General features: G+C 45.9%; 1 long non-coding RNA gene and 1 pseudogene across 1 annotated transcript; both read left to right on the plus strand.

The window, feature by feature from the left end:
* Positions 1-4,821: 4,821 nt before the first annotated feature.
* Positions 4,822-19,939, plus strand: part of LOC111960366 (lysophospholipid acyltransferase LPCAT4-like) — a 33,677-nt pseudogene continuing 18,559 nt past the window's right edge.
* On the plus strand, positions 11,869-14,744 carry LOC111960370 (uncharacterized). The gene is made up of 3 exons (XR_002876826.2): positions 11,869-11,929; positions 12,733-12,767; positions 14,722-14,744. It is a non-coding gene; the product is annotated as an uncharacterized lncRNA (long non-coding RNA).

Genomic DNA, 19,939 nt, shown 5'->3' on the forward strand with positions numbered 1-19,939 from the left:
GGCTGAACGACAACATGAACAACATACGTCTGGTAGGTTTTACACTGGTAAGACAAGGGGTGGCGGGTTTTACACTGTATCGGCAGGATAGAACAGCAGCCTCTGGTAAGACAAGGGGTGGCGGTCTATGTACAGTGGGGAGAACAAGTATTTGATACACTGCCGATTTTGCAGGTTTTCCTACTTACAAAGCATGTAGAGTTCTGTAATTTTTATCATAGGTACACTTCAACTGTGAGAGACGGAATCTAAAACAAAAATCCAGAAAATCACATTGTATGATTTTTAAGTAATTAATTTGCATTTTATTGCATGACTTAAGTATTTGATCACCTACCAACCAGTAAGAATTCCGGCTCTCACAGACCTGTTAGTTTTTCTTTAAGAAGCCCTCCTGTTCTCCACTCATTACCTGTATTAACTGCACTGTTTTGAACTCGTTACCTGTATAAAAGACACCTGTCCACACACTCATCAAATAGACTCCAACCTCTCCACAATGGCCAAGACCAGAGAGCTGTGTAAGGACATCAGGGATAAAATTGTAGACCTGCACACGGCTGGGATGGGCTACAGGACAATAGGCAAGCAGCTTGGTGAGAAGGCAACAACTGTTAGCGCAATTATTAGAAAATGGAAGAAGTTCAAGATGACGGTCAATCACCCTCGGTCTGGGGCTCCATGCAAGATCACCTCGTGGGGCATCAATGATCATGAGAAAGGTGAGGGATCAGCCCAGAACTACACGGCAGGACCTGGTCAATGACCTGAAGAGAGCTGAGACCACAGTCTCAAAGAAAACCATTAGTAAAACACTACGCCGTCATGGATTAAAATCCTGCAGCGCACACAAGGTCCCTTTGATCAAGCCAGCGCATGTCCAGGCCCGTCTGAAGTTTGCCAATGACCATCTGGATGATCCAGAGGAGGAATGGGAGAAGGTCATGTGGTCTGATGAGACAAAAATAGAGCTTTTTGGTCTAACTCCACTCGCTGTGTTTGGAGGAAGAAGAAGGATGAGTACAACCCCAAGAACACCATCCCAACCGTGAAGCATGGAGGTGGAAACATCATTCTTTGGGGATACTTTTCTGCAAAGGGGACAGGACGACTGCACCGTATTGAGGGGAGGATGGATGGGGCCATGTATCGCAAGATCTTGGCCAACAACCTCCTTCCCTCAATAAGAGCATTGAAGATGGGTCGTGGCTGGGTCTTCCAGCATGACAACGACCCAAAACACACAGCCAGGGCAACTAAGGAGTGGCTCTGTAAGAAGCATCTCAAGGTCCTGGAGTGGTCTAGCCAGTCTCCAGACCTGAACCCAATAGAAAATCTTTGGAGGGAGCTGAAAGTCCGTATTGCCCAGCGACAGCCCCGAAACCTGAAGGACCTGGAGAAGGTCTGTATTGAGGAGTGGGCCAAAATCCCTGCTGCAGTGTGTGCAAACCTGGTCAAGAACTACAGGAAATGTATGATCTCTGTAATTGCAAACAAAGGTTTCTGTACCAAATATTAAGTTCTGCTTTTCTGATGTATCAAATACTTATGTCATGCAATAAAATGCAAATTAATTACTTAAAAATCATACAATGTGATTTTCTGGATTTTTGTTTTAGATTCCGTCTCTCACAGTTGAAGTGTACCTATGATAAAAATTACAGACCTCTACATGCTTTGTAAGTAGGAAAACCTGCAAAATCGGCAGTGTATCAAATACTTGTTCTCCCCACTGTATATTTGTAAACAACAGCTGGTGCACGATATCTAAGGAAGTCTCAAGGTTTTGCTCGTCTGAGGTAGAGTATCTCATGATAAGCTGTAGACCACACTACCTACCTAGAGTTTTCATCTGTATTTTTCGTAGCTGTCTACATACCACCACAGACCGATGCTGGCACTAAGACCGCGCTCAATGAGCTGTATACCGCCATAAGCAAACAGGAAAACGCTCATCCAGAGGCAGCGCTTCTAGTGGCCGGGGACTTTAATGCATGGAAACTTAAATCTGTTTTACCAAATTTCCACCAGCATGTTAAATGTGCAACTTGAGGGAAAAAAACTCTAGGCCACCTTTCCTCCACACACAGAGACACGTACAAAGCTCTCTCTCGCCCTCCATTTGGCAAATCTGACCATAACTCTATCCTCTTGAGTACACCACATCAGTCACTGGCTTCATCAACAAGTGCATAGATGACGTCGTCCCCACAGTGACTGTACGTACATATATACCCCAACCAGAAGCCATGGATTACAGGCAACATTCGCACTGACTTAAAGGGTAGAGCTGCCACTTTCAAGGAGCGGGACTCTAACCCGGAAGCTTATAAGAAATCCAGATATGCTCTTCGACAAACCATCAAACAGGCAAAGTGTCAATACAGGACTACGATTGAATCGTACTACACTGGCTCCAGGTGTGCAAAGCTGTCATCAAGGCAAAGGGTAGCTACTTTGAAGAATCTCCAAAATATAATTGATTTTGATTTGATTAACACTTTGTTCGTTATTACATGATTCCATATGTGTTATTTCATAGTTTTGATGTCTTCACTTTTATTCTACAATGTAGAAAATAGTAAAATATAAAGAAAAACCCTTGAATGAGTAGGTGTGTCCAAAATTTTGACTGGTACTGTACATATTACCTCAATTACCTCGACTAACCTGTGCCCCCGCACATTGACTCTGTACCGGTACCCCCTGTATATAGCCTCCCTACTGTTATTTTATTGTTGCTCTTTAAGTATTTGTTATTTTTCAATTTTTTTACTTTTTTACTTCTGTTTTATTTTTTTGTATTTCTTTTGTTTGTAAATACTTTCTTATCACTTATTTTTCTTAAAACTGCTTGTTGACTAAGGGCTGGTAAGTAAGCATTTCACTGTATGGTCTACACCTGTTGTATTCGGCGCATGTGACAAATGAAATTTGATTAAATTTGATTTAGTACTAAATGACCTAGACGATTGGCTAACCTGTGCTTATTCACGAGAACAGGCAGAAGCCGACAAGACATCTCTCCTGAAGCACATCTCAGAGCTAGGCCTCAGGTTGAACATGCAAAAAGCCACCTGGCCCGCACACAAACTGTAATGTTCGTGGGCATGCGGATCGACTCGTCTCTAATGAGGGCCCACATCACCGAAGAGACACTGCAGCGGACATGCTGTCCAGGGAAGGCCCTCAGGAAGGGGAGTGGCGACCGCATCCCCGAATAGTGAGGGGAAGCAGAGCTGGATCTGTTTGCCTCAGAGAGAAACACAAAGGGCCCCGTCTGGTTCTTGATATCCCCCCCAGGCCACTTGGTCTAGATGCCCTGGCTATACACCTTTCCCCGCTCCCGCTGATTCCAGTGACTCTTGTCAGAATCAGGGAAGTGGGCCACCAGGTCCTTCTGATTTCCCTGAGATGGCGGAGACACCACTGGTTCAGCACAATACTGTCACTCCTAGCAAGGACAGCATGGGAACTACCTCGAAGGCCAGACCTATTGTCACAGGACGGGGGCACGTTGAGGCATCTGAATCCCTCCCGCCTGCAGCTGTGGGCCTGGCCGCTGAACAGCGAAAATGGTCTGGTTTAGATCTTGAGCCCTCTGTTGTTAACATCTTACAGAGTGTCAGGGCCCCGTCCACCACATCAATCTATGACACAAGGTGGCGCAAGTTCTGCCAGTGGTGTGGGGAGCAGGGGGTTGCTCCAGAATCTTGTAGCATTCATGTAATTCATCAATTTATTTATTGATCTAAATTATTTGGATGTATCTATCTATTTATACGTGCATTTATTTATTTATTAATGTATTCATCTATTTATGTGTGTGTGCATTTTATTTATTCATTCATTTATTTCTAATTGTGGCAGATTAGGTCCTCCACACAATTTACCTACTTGTTGTTTGTTTCTATGTTCTATGGCCTATCTCTTGTTGCTATGTAGGCCTAAATGTTGTTGACTGAGATTGGATGATGGAACATGATGTTACACAGATTGCGACAGATGTCCATGGTCCATTCTATACCCGACATTCTAATCGAACACATTTCTCCAGTATTAGGTGTATGAGAATAGACAATGCGTCATTTAGCAATGCAGCCAAGGATGACTATTTTCTCAAAACATGTTTACTGGCAAGCGTATTAAATGGGCTAAATGTAAAACAAATAATCAATAGTTTTTTTGGCACGATAAATGAACTTTAACACCCTAATTAGATGACTGTCGTTCGACTGGGTGTGTAGGCCAATAGGCTAAACATGTTGTACCAGTGACGGACTTTTTAACCGGTTCGACTTGATGCCACAACCGTGGTTGCTTGGATGTCAGTGAGGGGATTCGATTAATCTGTGTCGGGCGCCTGGTGAAGCGTGCTTTGCTCCGGGTGAAATTTGATCGCATTCGTTTTGGAACCGGGCTTCCTCCTAGGCGTGAGCCAGGTGCCCGTTCAAAGCCCACGGCGAAGTCGGCTCAAAACAAAAGTGATGTAATTAAGCATGTGGGGTAATGAGTAGCATATGCTAAATTGATTGCCATATCTGCCTTACCAATGAAAAGTAGTTTGAAAATTCAAAAATATACTTTATGGAAATGATATGTATGTTTCTGGACGATGCACCATGCTGCCTTGTTAACAAAATGACCAAGCAGCACATATTACTGTTCGATTTGAGAGGGCACTCCTCCCGTACCGCTTTTCCCCGTTCACGTCACGGTCCATAGACCGGTGTCTCGCGGCTCAGCATAATCGAATCCTCCCATTGACGGCGTCTTTCACTTGTCATGTCTTTCTGAAGGGGCGTGACAGGTGTGGTATGTTAAAAGGATGGACTAACTACCCAAGTTGTTGTTATTCTTTTACTTTATGTGCAAGGACGCTAGCGCACCTTTCTTATCAAGTTCATTGTGTTGTAGTACAATAAATCAACGTTTGGGATTTTGTTTTGTTTTGTACGGGTTCACGTCTTCACTTGGCTAGTTTTCATTTTGGACTTGTCCTTATTTATTTTTTATCCAACCAGCTTTATCGCACTCGGTCTCCTGTCCTTCGCTCTCTGTATCTAGACACATTTTGAGAGAGACACTTTTGAGATATCAGGTTTTATGCAAAGCAAAACAGTTGCAGCGGAATTAACTTTCGACACTACGGCATATGTATTGCCATTCAGTGAATACCTCACACAACAAAGCTGAAAGGGTTACTTTGAAATCTGGTTTGAACTGTCAAGGCTTACCTAGTCGCCATGGAGAGGCAGAACAGTCACCAAGCAACTTATTCTTCCCAACACCCATTTGTGCACACGTTGAAACTGACCAGGGCGCAGTTAATACGGGTGAGTTGTCTTATTATGCTTGAGGAAATGTGGTAAGAGATGCACAACGATCATACCTGGTCAGCCACCAGTGGGCTTTATGGATCTCCACTATCCAAACATAGCGCCCACTAGTGGCTGCCCGGCAGGCTACATTATATTTATGCCACTTTCACACTGATTATTATTCACGATTGATTAATGATTATCCGTAATCATGGTAGCGTCCACATTTAATGTAGTTCATTAAATTAAGTGTTCAGAAATATATTATATTCTTATTTATAATAAAAGTGACCCTACATTATTCACCATTCAGTTTCTATTGAGCACAACATGATCTGAAAACACACAAAAAAAAATGCAAATGCCTCCAACAAGTTGGTAGAGTCAACAAGTTTGATGTAGTCATTGCGTGCTAGGAATATGGGACCGAAAACGAAACTTTTGTCTACTTTAATACACTATAAGGGAATTTGTCCAAATACTTACGACACCTTCAAATGAAACAGATATGTATGAAAATACCCACAAATAAAAGGTGACATTCTGTACTGTTGACTCATGAAATATTTGATCTCAAATTCAAAATGCTGGAGTATAGAGCCAAATTAAACGTTTTAGCTTCACTGTCCAAATAAATACGAAAGGGGTGTATGTCTCTGTGTGCAATGCATGTATGATACAGTTGAAGTCAGAAGTTTACATACACTTAGGTTGGAGTCATTAAAACTCGTTTTTCAACCACTCCACAAATTTCTTGTTAACAAACTATAGTTTTGGCAAGTCGGTTAGGACATCTACTTTGTGCATAAACACAAGTAATTTTTCCAACAATTGTTTACAGACAGATTATTTCACTTATAATTCACTGTATCACAATTCCAGTGGGCCAGAAGTTTACATACACTAAGTTGACTGTGCCTTCAAAACAGCTTCAGAAATTACGGAAAATTATGTCATGGCTTTAGAAGCTTCTGATAGGCTAATTGACATGATTTGAGTCAATTGGAGGTGTACCTGTGGATGTATTTCAAAACCTACCTTCAAACTCAGTGCCTCTTTGCTTGACATCATGGGAAAGTCAAAAGAAATCAGCCAAGACCTCAGAAAAGAAAATGTAAACCTCCACAAGTCTGGTTCATACTTTGGAGCAATTTCCTGAAGGTACCACGTTCATCTGTACAAACAATAGTACGCAAGTACGCAAGTATAAACACCACGCAGCCGTCATATCGCTCAGGAAGGAGACGCGTTTTGACTCCTAGAGATGAACGTACTTTGGTGCAAAAAGTGCAAATCAATCTCAGAACAACAGCAAAAGACCTTGTGAAGATGCTGGAAGAAACAGGTACAAAAGTATTTATCTCCACAGTAAAACGAGTCCTATATCGACATAACCTGAAAGGCGGCTCAGAAAGGAAGAAGCCACTGCTCCAAAACCGCCATTAAAAAGCCAGACTATGGTTTGCAACTGCACATGGAGACAAAGATCGTACTGTTTGGAGAAATGTCCTCTGGTCTGATGAAACAAAAATAGAACTGTTTGGCCATAATGACCATCATTATGTTTGGAGGAAAAAGGGGGAGGCTTGCAAGCCGAAGAACACCATCCCAACCATGAAGCACGGGGGTGGCAGCATCATGTTGTGGGGGTGCTTTGCTGCAGGACGGACTGGTTCACTTCACAAAATAGATGGCTTCATGAGGAAGGAAAAATCTGTCGATATATTGAAGCAACATCTCAAGACATCAGTCAGGAAGTTACAGCTTGGTCGCAAATGGGTCTTCCAAATGGACAAAAAATGGCTTAAGGACAACAAAGTCAAACTATTGGAGTGGCCATCACAAAGTCCTGACCTCAATCCCATAGAAAATTTGTTGGCGGAACTGAAAAATAAATAAAAGCTGAAATAAATTATTCTCTCTACTATTATTCTGACATTTCATATTCTTAAAATAAAGTGGTGATCCTAAAACAGGGAATATTTACTGGGATTAAATGTCAGGAATTGTGAAAAACTGAGTTTAAATGTATTTGGCTAAGGTGTATGTCAACTTCCGACTTCAACCTACCCTATGCAACATAATATCCTCCATATATGATCATATCCCTGTCCCTCCCATCCACAGGGCATGGTGTTGGGCTCCATCCTCGTCCCCATACGAGTCTTTCTGGCTGTCCTCTGCTTCCTGATCATGTGGCCTATTGCCCGGCTCCGATTGGCTGGCCTCTCAGAGGCGGAACGGTCTCGGCCAGTAACTGGGTGGAGGAGATGGTTACTACACCCCATCATCTGGTTCCTTAGCCGGGCAGTGTTTTTCTTCCTGGGGTTCTTCTGGTTCCGGGTCAAAGGTTGTAGGGTGGGGCATAAGGAGGCTCCTGTGCTGGCAGTGGCACCTCACAGTAGCTTCCTGGATATGTTTGTGCTGACGGAAACCCAGCTGCCTACGGTGGTGTCTAGATCGGAGAACCAAAGCATTCCCTCTATAGGGGGTGAGTGTTCTGTGGGAGACTGGGAGAGGCTCTGGGTCAAAGTTGCCCTTTTAGAGAGACAGGATGGACATTTTCTTTGGCATCACCTTCATTAAAAGCATCACATACATTTTCACATCATACACATTTAAACCAGTCAGTCCATCATTAACACATTAATACATTCACTCACAAACGACCACTGTCCCAACTGCACTAGATAAGTACATATACCGATACAGTCTACTTTGCATTTAGTAGTGCAAAAGCACAAGGAAGTAATTAATATTTGAACACAACTCTCATGATTCTCTTCTGTATGTGTGCTTAAGTTGTATTTTTCCCTCTTTTTCTTTCACACCTTACCCCTCTTATTCTCTTGTCTCTTTGTCCTGCACTCTCTTTTCCCACCTTCCATCTTTCTCTTTCACCTTTTCCATCCCCTCCTCTCCTCCCTCTTCCTCGCCACCTCTCACATTTCCCTGTCTGTTCTCTCTCTCACAATTCCCTGTCTGTTCTCTCTAGTCTCTCTCCCTCTCTCTCTCTCACAATTCCCTGTCTGTTCTCTCTAGTCTCTCTCTCCCTCTCTCTCTCTCACAATTCCCTGTCTGTTCTCTCTAGTCTCTCTCTCCCTCTCTCTCTCTCTCACAAATTCCCTGTCTGTTCTCTCTAGTCTCTCTCCCTCTCTCTCTCACAATTCCCTGTTCTGTTCTCTCTAGTCCTCTCTCTCTCTCTCTCTCTCAACAATTCCTGTCTGTTCTCTCTAGTCTCTCTCTCCCTCTCTCTCTCTCACAATTCCCTGTCTGTTTCTCTCTAGTCTCTCTCTCCCCTCTCTCTCTCACAAATTCCCTGTCTTTCTCTCTAGTCTCTTCTCCCCTCTCTCTCTCACATTCCCTGTCTGTTCTCTCTAGTGCCTCTCTCCCTCTCGCTCTCTCTCTACACAATTCCCTGTTACTGTTCTCTCTAGTCTCTCTCTCCCTCTCTCTCTCACAATTCCCTGTCTGTTTTCTCTCTTCATCTCTCTCTCCCTCTCTCTCTCACAATTCTGTCTGTTCTCTCTAGTCTCTCTCCCTCCTCTCTCTCACATTCCTGTCTGTTCTCTCTAGTCTCTCTCTCCCCTCTCTCACAATCTCCTGTCTGTTCTCTCTAGTCTCTCTCCCTCTCTCTCTCACAATTCCCTGTCTGTTCTCTCTAGTCTCTCTCTCACAATTCCCTGTCTGTTCTCTCTAGTCTCTCTCTCCTTCTCTCTCTCACAATTCCCTGTCTGTTCTCTCTAGTCTCTCTCTCACAATTCCTGTCTGTTCTCTCTAGTCTCTCTCTCCCTCTCTCTCTCACAATCCCTGTCTGTTCTCTCTAGTCTCTCTCTCACAATTCCTGTCTGTTCTCTCTAGTCTTCTCTCCCTCTCTCTCTCACAATTCCTGTCTGTTCTCTCTAGTCTCTCTCTCTCCTCTCTTTCTCACAATTCCCTGTCTGTTCTCTCTAGTCTCTCTCTCCCAATTCCCTGTCTGTTCTCTCTAGTCTCTCTCTCACACATTCCCTGTCTGTTCTCTCTAGTTCTCTCTCCCTCTCTCTCACAATTCCCTGTCTGTTCTCTCTAGTCTCTCTCTCCCTCTCTCTCTCCAAATTCCCTGTCTGTTCTCTCTAGTCTCTCTCCCCTCTCTCTCAACAATTCCTGTCTGTTCTCTCTAGTCTCTCTCTCCTCTCTCTTCACATTCCCTGTCTGTTCTCTCTAGTCTCTCTCTCCCTCTCTCTCTCACAATTCCCTGTCTGTTCTCTCTAGTCTCTCTCTCACAAATTCCCTGTCTGTTCTCTAGTCTCTCTCTCCCTCTCTCTCTACAATTCCCTGTCTGTTCTCTCTAGTCCTCTCTCTCACAATTCCCTGTCTGTTCTCTCTAGTCTCTCTCTCACAATTCCCTGTCTGTTCTCTCTCTAGTCTCTCTCCTCTCTCTCTCACAATTCCCTGTCTGTTCTCTCTAGTCTCTCTCCCTCTCTCTTCACAATTCCTGTCTGTTCTCTCTAGTCTCTCTCCCTCTCTCTCTCCATTCCCTGCTGTTCTCTTCTAGTTCTCTCCCTCTCTTCTCTCACAATTCCCTGTCTGTTCTCTCTAGTCTCTCTCCCTCTCTCTCTCACAATTCCCTGTCTGTTCTCTCTAGTCTCTCTCTCCAATTCCTGTCTGTTCTCTCTAGTCTCTCCCTCCCTCTCTCTCTCTCACAATCCCTGTCTGTTTCTCTTAGTCTTCTCTCCCTCTCTCCTCACATTCCTGTCTGTTCTCTCTAGTCTCTCTCTCACAATTCCCTTCTGTTCTCTCTAGTCTCTCTCTCCTCTCTCTCTCACAATCCCTGTCTGTTCTCTCTAGTCTCTCTCTCTCCTCTCTCTCTCACAATTGCCTGTCTGTTCTCTCTAGTCTCTCTCTCCCTCTCTCTCTCACAATTCCCTGTCTGTTCTCTCTAGTCTCTCTCTCACAATTCCTGTCTGTTCTCTCCTAAGTCTCTCTCTCTACTCTCTCTCTCACAATTGCCTGTCTGTTCTCTCTAGTCTCTCTCTCCTTCTCTCTCCATTGCCTGTCTGTTCTCTCTAGTCTCTCTCTCCTCTCTCTCACAATTGCCTGTCTGTTCCACTAGTCTCTCTCTCCACAATTGCCTGTCTGTTCCCACTAGTCTCTCTCTCACATTCCTGTCTGTTCTCTCTAGTCTCTCCTCACAATTCCCTGTCTGTTCTCTCTAGTCTCTCTCACAATTCCCTGTCTGTTTCTCTCTAGTCTCTCTCTCACAAATTCCCTGTCTGTTCTCTCCCTCTCTCTCTCACAATTCCCTGTCTGTTCTCTCTAGTCTCTCTCTCACAATTCCCTGTCTGTTCTCTCTAGTCCTCTCTCTCACAATTCCCTGTCTGTTCTCTCTAGTCTCCCTCTCACAATTCCCTGTCTGTTTCTCTCTAGTCTCCCTCTCTCTCTCATTTCCTCTGTTCTCTCTCCCTATAGAGTTTAAGTCTCTCCCTCTCCTCTCTTCAGTAGCACTTCAGTGGCATTTGTGTCCTAATGAATATAATTATCATGTCAATATGGCTATGTCACATTATAACAGCCTTGTGTATGGTTTGTCTTTTCTCTCTCTCAGCTCTCCTGGAGTTTAACACAGTCAGTGTTGGTAAACAGGAAGAATCCAGAATCCAGGAAACGGGCTGTCGTTCAGATCAAAGAGAGGCTCACCTCCAACGGCTACTGGCCACAGGTAAGCAGGGATCAGAGGGCAGGGGTCAAAGGTCAAATTAGGCCAATGGGGGAACTGGTGTAACGTAGTAGCCCTGCCTGAGACATGCAAACCCAATTGTTGCTAGCAGACTACAAGGATTTCCTCTTGGTCTAATGGTTAAGACAGGAGATGCTGGTTCACATCCCCCAGTTACACATGTAACCTCACTGCATCAGTCTTGCGTCAATATGCACCACAACTTTGTTAACTTGCAATACGGTATGTCACGTTCGAATAATGTTGCTAGCGGCCAACAATGAACTTTACTGATGAAGGGACAGCTTTCATAGAACTGGTTTAACACACCTCTGTTCATCAGTCACTGCTTTGCTTTCCCTCCTCCGAATGAACCTTCCTGATGGGACAACATAGAACTGGTTTCTACTAACTCCCTTGCTTTCTAAATTCCCCATCGCTCTCATTGACTTATTCATCAAACAGTCTCCCTCTTCTCTCATGGCCAGATGCTGATGTTCCCAGAAGGCACCACTACGAACGGCACCCACTCTCATAAAGTTCAAACCTGGTGAGATTTAGACCTGGGTTCAGATATTTGAAATCTTTCAAATGCTTTTTGCCTTTGCTTTAGCCTGCCTAGGGTGCCAGATGGGCGGGGGTTGCACTTTTGTGACTATTCTACTGGTTCCATTGTGCCAGTCAAGCTCAATCAAGCCCAGATAAAGTAGTTGGATAATTTGAATAGTATTTGAACCCCGGGTTGGTGAGAACATCATAAAGATGTCACTTCTTCTACACTAAAGTAATGCATGGTATGTTGTGTGTTACATAGGGGGGTGAGCTGACTGGTTTGCTGTTCTGTCTCCTCCAGGTGCCTTTCCTGGCTGGAGTCCCAGTCCAACCTGTTCTGCTGCACTACCCCAACAAACTGGTGAGTAGACTGGACTGCGTCAGTATTGGGATACAGCAGAGAAATTGAGTGGCAGAACGGAGGGATGGAACCGCTGCCTCCAGGGGTGCATGTTGTCGGGGAAGCAGCACTGTCACTAGTAGTTTACATACCGACGCAGCGGAAGTGTAGGGTGAAGTTGCCACATACATTTGTACTGACTCTACCCACATCTCGCTCACATATAATCATCATGTGCGCTGCTGCTACTCTGTTTATACCTGATGCCTAGTACCCTTGCCCTATACATATCTACCTCCATCAATCCAGTATCCCTGCACATTGTAATTATGCTATTGGAACTGACCCTGTTATAGTATGCTTACTTACTACTTGTGTTTTTTATCTTGTGTTTTGTTCTACGTTGTTATTTCTAGTATTACATTGTTGGGGTTGAGAGCTAGCAGGAAAGGCATTTCACTCTACTGTGCATGTGAATTGAAACTTGAAGTTGGCACTAGATGCTTATCTTCGGTCAGTTTTGCATTTCCCCCACTAATGGCTAAGGTTGGGCCTTGTGGGATATTAACCCGGAGCACATTGGAATTGGTGCCTGAGAGCACCCTACCTTGTTGTATAAAAAAAAGAGCATGTGGTTTGGTTTCTAATCATAGTTAAATGTTTGTGGATGTTGGAACTCTCATGGCACCACAGCATGCCTGTACCGTCAGACGTAGGCCCATGCAATGTTCTGAACAAGATCAGGAGATGTACTGTCTGCACATGGCAGTTTACCTTCTAGAAGTATTATTTCTATGCCTTTTTAAAACATGCTTACTTTCTAGGATACTGTGCGCTGGACCCACAGGGGAACTACCTGGTAAGACACCATCTATTTGAAAAAAACCTATATAATCATTCAAATCATCTTTATTTGTCACATGCGCCAAATACAACAAGTGTTGACCTTACTGTAAAAATGCTTACTTACAAGCCTTAACCAACAGTGCAGTTCAAGAACTAAAGTAAAACATAATAAAAAAGTAACACAATAAAATAATAACGAGGCCATATAGAGGAGGTACAGGTACTGAGTCAGTGTACAGATTAGTTGAGGTAATTTGAAGTGACTATGCATAGATAATAAACACCGAGTAGCAGCAGTGTACAAAACAAATGGGGGGAGGGGTGGTGGCCATTTGATTAATTGTTCAGCAGTCTTATGGCTTGGGGGTAAAAGCTTTTAAGGAGACTTTTGGACCTAGACTTGGCGCTCCGGTACCTTGCCGTGTGGTAGCAGAGAAAACAGTCTATGACTTGGGTGACTGGAGTCTCTGACAAATTTTTTGGGCTTTCCTCTGACACCGCCTAGTATATAAGTCCAGGATGCCAGGGAGCTTGGCCCCAGTGATGTACTGGGCCATACACACTACCCTCTGTAGCGCTTTACGGTCAGATGCAGAGCAGTTTGCATACCAGGCGGTGACGCAACCGGTCAGGATGCTCTCTGGTGCAGCTGTATAACTTTTTGACTATCTGGGACCCATGACAAATTTTTTCAGTCTCCTGAGGGGAATAGGTGTTGTCGTGCCCTCTTAATGACCGTTTTGGTGTGTTTGGACCATGTTAGTTTGTTGGTGATGTGGACACCAAGGAACTTGAAACTCTCGACCCGCTCCACTACAGCCCTGTCGATGTTAATGGGGGCCTGTTTCGGCCCGCCTTTTCCTGTAGTCCACGACCAGCTCCTTTGTCTTGCTCCACTTGAGGAAGAAGTTGTTGTCCTGGCGCCACCTGCCAGTCTCCCTATAGGCTGTCTCACCGTTGTCGGTGATCAGGCCTACCACTGTTGTGTTGTCAGCAAACTTACTGATGGTGTTAGAGTCGTGTTTGGCCACCAGTCATGGGTGAACATGGAGTACAGGAAGGGACTAAGTACACACCCTGAGGGGCCCCAGTGTTGAGGATCAGCGTGGCAGACGTGTTGTTGCCTACCTTACACCTGGGGGCGGCCCGTAGGAAGTCCGGATCCAGTTGCAGAGGGAGGTGAGGGGCCTTAGTGATGAGCTTCGTGGGCACTATGGTGTTGAACACTGAGCTGTAGTCAATGAACAGCATTCTCACATAGGTGTTCCTTTTGTCCAGGTGGGATAGGACAGTGTGGAGTGCAACAGAGATTGCATCATCTGTGGATCTGTGGGGCGGTATGCGAATTGGAGTGGGTCTAGGGTATCCGGGAGGATGCTGTTGTGAGCCATGACCACGCCTTTCAAAGCACTTGATGGCTGCAGAAGTGAGTGCTACGGGGCGGTAGTCATTTAGGCAGGTTACTTCGGATTCTGGGGCACAGGCCTATGGTGGTCTGCTTGAAACATGTGGGTATTACAGACTTGGTCAGGAGAGGTTGAAAATGTCAGTGAAGACACTTGCCAGTTGGTCCGTGCATGCTTTGAGTACACGTCCTGGTAATCCATCTGGCCCCGCGGCTGTGTGAATGTTGCCTGTTTAAGGGTCTTGTCTTCACATCAGTTTACCGAGAGCGTTATCACACAGTCATCCAGAACAGCTGGTGCTCTCGCTGCATGCTTCAGTGTTGCTTGCCTCGAAGCGAGCATAAAAGGCATTTAGCTCGTCTGTTAGGCTCGCGTCACTGGGCAGCTCGCGTCTGGGTTTCCCTTTGTAGTCCGTAATAGTTTCAAGCCCTGCCCACATCTGACGTGCGTCAGAGCTCATTATCACTTCATTATCAATCCTCAATTTAACATACATACTATTGGAAACAAGTTGTCAATACTATGATATTTCACTGATTGGTGGGGGTGTTTTTCCTCCAGGGTTGAGGCATTGTGGCACACTGCTCTCAGCTCTACAACTAACGTTACTGTTGAGGTAAGGCCAATTGTCCATAATCAGAATGACCACTCACAGAAGAAAATGTTCTGTTTCTCATTGGCTGTAATACCTTCAGTACAAAATGTATGTTCTCTTATTGGCTACAGTCCTGCCAGTATACACCCCTCCCAGGAGAGAAGGATGACCCTAATCTGTATGCAGACAATGTCCAAAAACTCATGGCCAAGTGTCCTACACAGCGTGGGTGTAGTTTGTGGACGTTTCCACTGTTTGGCACTGTTGTGGTCAATTTTGCCTCTGTATTTCATAATGTATACTTGGCTATCTGTTTGCTTTGATGCATGTATTTATGAAGGTGTGTAGATGATTCTAACATCTGTACCTCTTGCTGTCTATCAGGACCCTGGGCATCCCGGCGACAGACTATGTGATGGAGGGGCGTGTTCCTACAGAAAACTGGGAGGGTCTCTCCCCCTAGAACCACCTGCCAGAGAAACTTCTCTCTCTGCTGCACCAAGACGGGTAAGAGGGTGTGTGTGTGTGTGTGGTGTGTGTGTGTGTGTGTGTGTGTGTGTGTGTGTGTTGTGTGTGTGTGGTGGTGTACACTACATGACCAAAAATATGTGGACACCTGCTCGTCAAACATCTCATTCCCAATATCATGGCATTAATATGGAGCTGGTCCCCCTTGCTGCTATAACAGCCTTCTGTTATACCTAACTCTTCTGGGAAGGCTTTCCACTAGTTTGGAACATTTCTGCAGGGACTTTTTTCCATTCAGCCACAAGAGCATTAGTGAGGTCAGGCACTGATGTTGGGCGATTAGGCCTGGCTCGCATTTGGCATTCGATGGTTTGAGGTAGGGCTCTGTGCAGGCCAGTCAAGTTCTTCCACACCGATCTCGACAAACCACTTCTATATGGACCCGCTTTGTGCATGGGGGCATTGTCATGCTGAAACAGGAAAGGGCCTTCCCAAAAATGAATGCCACAAAGTTGGAAGCGCAGAATCGTATAGAATGCAGTGTAATGCTGTATCGTTGAGATTTCCCTTCACTGGAACTAAGGGGCCTAGCCGAACCATGAAAAACAGCCCCAGACATTATTCCTCCTCCATCAAACTTTACAGTTGGCACTATGCAATGGGGCAGGTAGCGCTCTCTGGCATCTGCAACCAGATTCGTCCGTCGGACTGCCAGATGGTGAAGCGTGAGTCATCACTCCAGAGAACACGTTTCCACTGCTCCAGAGTTCAATGGTGGAGAGCTTTACACCACTCAGCCGGCGCCTTGGCATTTGCGCATGGTATCTTAGGCTTGTGTGCAGCTGAAACCCATTTCATAAAACACCAGCAACCAGTTATTGTGCTGATAATTGCTTCCAGACGCAGTTTGGACTTGGTAGTGAGTGTTGCAACCGAGGACAGGCCATTTTTACACGCTTCAGCACTCTGCGGTCCTGTTCTGTGAGCTTGTGTGGCCTACCACTTCTGGGCTGAGCCGTTGGTTGCTCCTAGACGTTTCCACTTCACAATAACAGCACTTACAGTTGTACCGGGGCAGCTCTAGCAAGGCAGAATTTGACAAACTGACTTGTTGGAAATTCTACTACCAATGTTTGTCTATGGAGATTGCATGACTGTGTGCTCGATTTTATACACCTGTCAGCAACGGGTGTGGCTGAAAGGCCACACCCAAAGTGTCACTTTTGGCCATGGTAGTTTTATGTGTAAGGTAGACTCTTGATCTATGGCTGTGTGTTTGATGGTGACTAAGCAAATGCTTCCTTCTTGTGTTGCAAGACTTAAATGATTGTCTATAAACATCTTGCTAACCTCTCTCATCTATCGCTCCTCTCTCATCTATCTTTTTCTCGCTCCTCTCTATCTTGCTCTCTCGCCCCTTCTCATCTCTCTTGCTCTCTCGCCTCTCTCATTCCTCCTCTTCATCTCTCTCGCTCTTCTCTCATCTCTCTTGCTCTCTCGCCCTCTCTCATCTCTCTCTCGCCCTCTCTCATCTCTCTCTCGCCCCTCTCTCATCTCTCTCTCGCCCTCTCTCATCTCTCTCTTCGCTCCTCTCTCTCGCTCCTCTCTCATCTCTCTCTCGCCCTCTCTCATCTCTCTCTCGCCCCTCTCATCTCTCTCTCGCCCCTCTCTCTCTCCCTCGCCCTGCTCTCATCTCTCTCTCGTCCCTCTCTCTCTCTCTCTGTCCTCTCTCATCTCTCTCTCGCCCCTCTCTCATCTCTCTCTCGCCCCTCTCTCGCCCCTCTCTCATCTCTCTCTCGCCCTCTCATCTCTTTCTCGCCCTTCTCTCTCTCTCTCCTCGCCCTCTCTCATTCTCTCTCGCCCTCTCTCTCATCTCTCTCTTCCGCCCCTCATCTTCTCTTGCCCCTCTCTCATCTCTTCGCCCTCTCTCATCTCTCTCTCGCCCCTCTCCATCCTCAGTCTCGGAGACGTCCAACAAGATCTTAGCAGCAGTCGTCTGTCTGTCAAGTCCTAGGAGTGGGCAGCTCAATCCACACCAGCCCGTCCAACCCTGTTCTGACTGAACAACCTGTCAATCATCTTATCAGTGCTTGCTCCACCCTCGGGACTCTCCGAGCTGAGGATCGGAGAGGGGCGAGAGAGAGATGAGAGAGGGGCGAGAGAGAGATGAGAGAGGGGAAGAGAGAGATGAGAGAGGGGCGAGAGAGAGATGAGAGAGGGGCGAGAGAGAGATGAGAGAGGGCGAGAAGAGAGAGAGAAGGGGCGAGAAAAGAGATGAGAGGGGCGAGAGAGAGATGAGAGGAGGGGCGAGAGAGGGCGAGAGAGAGATGAGAGAGGGGCGAGAGAGAGATGAGAGAGGGACGAGAGAGAGATGAGAAAGAGGGACGAGAGAGAGATGAGAAGAGGGGCGAGAGAGAGATGAGAGAGGGGCGAGAGAGAGATGAGAGAGGGGCGAGAGAGAGATGAGAGAGGGGCGAGACGAGAGATGAGAGGAGCGAGAGAGGACGAGAGAGAGTGAGAGAAGGGGCGAGAGCGAGAGAGAGAGGGCGAGAGAGAGATGAGAGAGGGGCGAGAGGGATGAGAGAGGGGCGAGAGAGCAAGAGAGTGAGAGAAGAGCGAGAAGATGAGAGGGAGCGAGATGAGAGAGGGGCGAGAGAGCAGAGAAGAGATGAGAGAGGGGCGAGAGAGCAAGATAGAGAGGACGGAGAAAAGAGAGATAGATGAGAGAGGAGCGATAGATGAGAGAGGTTAGCAAGATGTTTATAGACAATCATTTAAGTCTTGCACACAAGAAGGAAGGCATTTGCTTAGTCACCATCAAACACACAGCCATAGATCAAGATCTACCTACACATAAACTACATGCCAAAAGTGGACACTTTGGGTGTGCGCCTTTCAGCCACCACCCGTTGCTGACAGGTGTATAAAATCGAGCACACAGTCATGCAATCTCCATAGACAAACATTGGTAGTAGAATTTCCAACAAGTCAGTTTTGTCAAATTTCTGCCTTGCTAGAGCTGCCCCGGTCAACTGTAAGTGCTGTTATTGTGAAGTGGAAACGTCTAGGAGCAACAACGGCTCAGCCCCGAAGTGGTAGGCACACAAGCTCAAGAACAGAACGCGCAGAGTGCTGAAGCGTGTAAAAAATGGCCCTGTCCTCGGTTGCAACACTCACTACAAAAGTTCAAACTGCGTCTGGAAGCAATATCAGCAACAATAACTGTTTGTCTGGTTTTTATGAATGGGTTTCCAGCTGCACACAAGCCTAAGATCACCATGCGCAATGCCAAGCGCCGGCTGGAGTGGTGTAAAGCTCTCCCACCATTGAACTCTGGAGCAGTGGAAACGTGTTCTCTGGAGTGATGACTCACGCTTCACCATCTGGCAGTCCGACGGACGAATCTGGGTTTGGCAGATGCCAGGAGAGGCGCTACCTGCCCCAATTGCATAGTGCCAAACTGTAAAGTTTGATGGGGAGGAATAATGGTCTGGGGCTGTTTTTCATGGTTCGGGCTAGGCCCCTTAAGTTCCAGTGAAGGGAAATCTCAACGATACAGCATACACTGCATTCTATACGATTCTGCGCTTCCAACTTTGTGGCATCATTTTTGGGAAGGCCCTTTCCTGTTTCAGCATGACAATGCCCCCATGCACAAAGCGGGGTCCATATAGAAGTGGTTTGTCGGAGATCGGTGTGGAAGAATTGACTGGCCTGCACAGAGCCCTGACCTACCCATCGAATGCCAAATGCGAGCCAGGCCTAATCGCCCAACACCAGTGCCTGACCTCACTAATGCTCTTGTGGCTGAATGAAAAAAAAGTCCCTGCAGAAAATGTTCCAACATTCTAGTGGAAGCCTTCCCAGAAGAGTTAGGTATAACAGAAGGCTGTTATAGCAGCAAAGGGGGGACCAGCTCCAATATTAATGCCCATCATATTGGAAATGAGATGTTTGACGAGCAGGTGTCCCATATTTTTGGTCATGTAGTGTACACACACACACACACACACCACACACACACACACACACAACACACACACACACACACACACCCCTCTTACCCGTCTGGTGGCAGCAGAGAGAGAGTTTCTCTGGCAGGTGGTTCTAGGGGGAGGAGAGCCTCCCAGTTTTCTGGTAGGAACACGCCCCTCCATCACATAGTCTGTCGCCGGGATGCCCAGGGTCCTGTAGACACAAAGAGGTTACAGATGTTAGAATCATCTACACACCTTCATAATATACATGCATTCCAAAGCAAACAGATAGCCAAGTAATACATTATGCAAATACAGAGGCAAAAATTGACCACAACATGCCAAACAGTGGAAACGTCCACAAACTACACCCACGCTGTGTAGACTCACTGGCCATGAGTTTTTGGACATTGTCTGCATACAGATTAGGGTCATCCTTCTCCTCTGGGAGGGGTGTATACTGGCAGGTACTGTAGCCAATAAGAGAACATACATTTTGTACTGACAGGTATTACAGCCAATGAGAAACAGAACATTTTTCTTCTGTGAGTGGTCATTCTGATTATGGACAATATGGCCTTACTCAACAGTAACGTTAGTGTAGAGCTGAGAGCAGGTGTGCCCCAATGCCTCAACCCTGGAGGGAAAACACCCCCACAATCAGTGAAATATCATATATTGACAACTTGTTTCCAATAGTATGTATGTTAAATTTGAGATTTGATAATGAAGTTGATAA

The sequence above is a fragment of the Salvelinus sp. IW2-2015 genome, linkage group LG37 (assembly GCF_002910315.2).
Source record: "Salvelinus sp. IW2-2015 linkage group LG37, ASM291031v2, whole genome shotgun sequence".
Classification (NCBI taxonomy): domain Eukaryota; kingdom Metazoa; phylum Chordata; class Actinopteri; order Salmoniformes; family Salmonidae; genus Salvelinus; species Salvelinus sp. IW2-2015.